Source organism: Ipomoea triloba, chromosome 10, assembly GCF_003576645.1.
Source record: "Ipomoea triloba cultivar NCNSP0323 chromosome 10, ASM357664v1".
Taxonomy (NCBI): Eukaryota; Viridiplantae; Streptophyta; class Magnoliopsida; order Solanales; family Convolvulaceae; genus Ipomoea; species Ipomoea triloba.
The window spans coordinates 12,050,026-12,054,544 of record NC_044925.1 but is presented as its reverse complement, the minus strand read 5'-3'; positions in this window follow the sequence as shown (position 1 = coordinate 12,054,544).

Sequence of the window (4,519 nt, the reverse complement as noted above, 5' to 3'; positions counted from 1 at the left end):
CCACATGATTGAGATAATTATTTAGAATATGATAAAATAATCCTAACTAACAAACTAAGATAAACATTAAATTTAATATAATTCTAACAAACTAAATCTAATATAATTATAAAATAATCATCCTAATTAATTACTAAAACTAATTTTAAAATATTCCAACAGCCAATTATTGGTTCCTGTGCCCACAACACTCACATTCTATGATGCACCACCCAATGCATAGCTCAATGGCCTACAATCCACGTTGATCCTCTTAAAATCACAGATTCATCAACAAATCTAATCAAAAGCATACTCCAACTATTTGGAAAAGAAAAAAGAGAACAAACATGAAAATCATTACATATCAAAAGTATGATGCTTTTTTTCCCCATATATACAATTATTCTAGCTAATTTCCTAAGTGGTCCATGATTTAATACTTTCTTGGTTGTATAGTGGTCCTTATTTTATGCTTTTGCACATGAGATATATAGGTAGTTTGTTAGCGGAAATTCCTAAAAATTTATTGTTATGATAAAACCGATAGTTAGTTTTAGTTATTCAGGTTTTGTGTTTATTGAGTCATTGTCTACAATACATAGGTATTTCTATGATATTTGGTAATATTTGATTATTGGCAAGTATACACTAAATATATGGGATGTTGGTGGTCAAAAAACCATAAGGTCGTATTGGAGGAACTACTTTGAACAAACTGATGGTTTGGTGTGGGTTGTAGATAGTTTTTACCTTAGGAGGTTACACGACTGTAGATATGAATTGCATAATATTTTGAAAGAAGAGGTATAATTAGAACTCTTAAATTCATCTTCAATGCACACACAAATATGCATTTGGCTAAATGTAAATCCCTAACAATATGGATATCATTTTCTCTCTCTCCATCTTTACCCTTTGCTGCTAAATTGAGTTGATTTTTAACTTGTTTATGGATATAATGTACTTCTTTTGTTAGGATTTATCTCTAATGTATTCCATGAAAATATTTTCTCACTCGGATTTTAACCTGCTATGAGTAAAGAAATTCCATGGAAATATTTCCTCACTTAGATTTTACCCTGCTATGAGTAAATAATTTATTCAACTTTATTTTTTGTCTTGGGCAGTGTTAGAGAGTATTCAGTGTTAAGTTAAGAGGATTACTCTCAGCCTTCATTCTCAGTTTTTGAATTAGCGATCTAGTTTAGTTTGCCTAGTTTAGAGTGTATATAAATAGTTGTATCCTTCTATACAATTTTACTTTTAAATAAATACCTTCATTTCTTCTACATGGTACTCGAGCCATACATGAGTGTGTGAGGTAGCGGGCTGTCACCGGAAGAGTTGGGCGACATCGGGGAGGAGTCTCGCCATCGCCGTCGCATCAATGCACCGCCGCGTTCTAGCTGCTCCAACTACACGCACCGACACGTCACACGTGAGGAAGACTCCAGTGGTTTCTTTGGTCAGTGATAACACTGGTAATTTCCTCTCGTTGAGCTGGTTCCATTGAAGTATGGATTGTGGTAGTTTTTGTTGAAGTGTTGGAGCTTTTTCTACAAATTGAGGTGTCCATGTGTGTTTTCTATTTGGGTTTTCTATTACCAGTGCTATATTCTGGAAAATATGGCTAAGGGGAGGACAATTACCATTGTAATAACCCCATCCAAGTTAATTGATGTGGTGTTGACATCAGATGGGTCGAATTGCGCTGAATGGAAGTTTTTTGTTAAGATAAATATAGGAGGTATGGGGAAAGATGATCATTTTTAACTGAAAGTTGTCCAACCGAACATAATGCGGTAGCAAGATTGGAAAACTAATGATAAGGCATTGTTGTCGAGAATAGTTCATTATATTGATAGAAAGCTCATATTATATTGTCTATGCAATATTGTGATACTGTGAAATCTGTATTGGATTTGGTTGATAAATGGTTTAGTTGGATTAGAAATGGCATTTCTCTATTTTTCTTTCTTATGTGCAACCACGATGGTTGAATTGCTTGTCTAGAAATGCATCGATAAACTCTAAAATATATATTTATTTAGAGGACATTCGCTTTCCTAGTATACATTTATATTTCGTAAATTATTTAATCAAGGAAAATAAGTATTTTTAGTCCCTTAATTATGTAGTTCTAGTTATTTTAGTCCCCATCTTTATTTGTTGCATAATACATTCTTAATTTTATATAAAATGTTGCAATTTCTGTCTCTAGCAACGAAACTGTGAACCTCCATTACAGCAACATCAACAACAACAACAACAACAACAACAACATAATCATAATAATCATAATAATAATAAAAAAACATCCTTGTGTGATTTTTACTTAAAACACCTACCAATAAAACATGGAATATGAACCAAACACAATGAAGGTTCACAATTCCGTTGCTTGACGGACGAAAATCGCAACTCTTTTTAGGAGTTGGGTATGTGTTTTGCAGCTAAAAGACATGAACTAAAATGAATATACTTGCATAATTGAGAGATTGAAAACACTTTATTCCCTTTAATCAATAATAACTATGATCATTATGTTGGATTTTCCCTTCTCATGAGCGGACCCATAATGGAGGCAGCAGTCCCCGTCCCCTACCCCAAACTCTATATATAGTCCTTGTGTATATATATATATATATATATATATATATATATATATATAGAGAGAGAGAGAGAGAGAGAGAGAGAGAGAGAGAGAGAGAGAGAGAGAGAGAGAGAACATGTTTAGAGTATAACTAAAAAATACAAATATAAGTAAATGAAAGATAAGTTAGTCAAGTTGGTAAGCCATTCTTGCACTTTATGAGAGGTTAGAGGTTTAAATTAAATCTTCTCTACTTAATAATGAGATGTGTTTTTTAATCAAATTGTTTTATCAAAATAATTATATTTTATATTTACTTTTGTATTTTATTTTCGTCTATATCCAACAATACTTATGTCTATTCTTCCCAAGTGTTTTTTTTCAAATTATTTCTTTTGTCTTAATATTTGCCTTCAATGAAAAAAAAAAATCTGAATCCGCCCCTAGCCTTTCTCTTCAGGTCTAGCTTTTCTAGTATAAACTGAGTAAATCAACTTGTTTCTTATCCCCCTGGCTTGAGACATATGAAATAACTTTCTGACTTGGGAAAAGAGGTGACTCTTGCCATGATCTTTGGTCATCAAGTATTATTGTAAGGCTTATTATGATGATTATAATTAGCCTTAAAATCAAAATTAAATAAGCAGTAAAGCTTAAGAAATTAAATGATGTGCATTTGTTACCCGATCGAATTACTGTTTTGACTTGTATTTCCTTGGCAGAGGTTATCAGGAGCATCATTATTGATTTTTGCAAATAAACAGGACATACACGGTGTTCTTTCTCCAGAGGAAATAGCTAAAGTAAGAATGCTATTTTTCTGTTCCATGAAGAACAATTTTGATACTCTGATTATATTTTCATCGTTGACAATAATTGTTGGAAAAATAGCATAAAATGACATTTTTATTGGCTATTCTGTGGTACAAATATATGTGGGGTCTACTTCCGATTTGGGTCGGGTCAAAGTGGAATCGGGTTCTTCGTAGTTAGACGAAGAAATTGATATATGGTACGCACAAAACGGATAATGGGTGAATGAGAAATTGGTTCTCAAAGTTGACCCATTTGAATTGGAAAAATGGTGGGAAAGCTCTGAAGTAAGCTTTTGTCCCACATTGGTTTGGGAAGTGGGTTTGCACCACTATTTATACAAGAGCCTTTCTATGGCTTAGTGAATTGTATAGCATAGATGCTCTCTTTCGCGCGCAAGGGGTGCAAATCAAATTCCAAAAAGGCTGCCATGGTTAATTGCAAAAGAAATATCATACACAAAAAAACGTGTTTTTGTCTCTCAAAACTTTGCTTCTACTCCTTTCTCTAAACTGTGTTCATACCGTTGCTCTAGTTTGTTGTTCATTAGTTTGGGTGCTCAAACTATGAATCGTAACACGTTTTATCCTCGGAAACCTAGGCTACAACGCTCCTAGCACTTTTGGGAGGTATCAAATAAAGTTTTAAGGAAAGAGTGCTTCGCTCAACTCGTGTTAATCCTTTCCAATTTATCCTTTTCGTTCTTATCATTGTATTTATCCCAGAAATATTATTTTCGTAGTAATATTTCCCAACAGTTTCCCAACAATAATCTTAGGACTCATCTAGTTATAGGACTGTGAGTAGTGATGTGGCAACTATAAGAAATATTGTTTTCCTGGTTATTCATTTGCCTTTGAGGCTCATGTATATACAATTTTGGGTAACGGTCATATGCTTAAATTAAGGAAATAATCTACAATATTATAAGAATAATATTGTTTATATATTTATCTATTTTCTATATTCTAATAATATTTTCTACATTCTAATACACCCCTGTAGTTGAAATAAGAGGTTTATGCACGTTGAGACTATCTCGAAAGTCATCAAAGAGTTGTTGTGAAAGCCCTTTAGTGAAAATATCAGCAATTTGACAGCGTGAAGAAATGTGTAAGACGCGTACTTGAC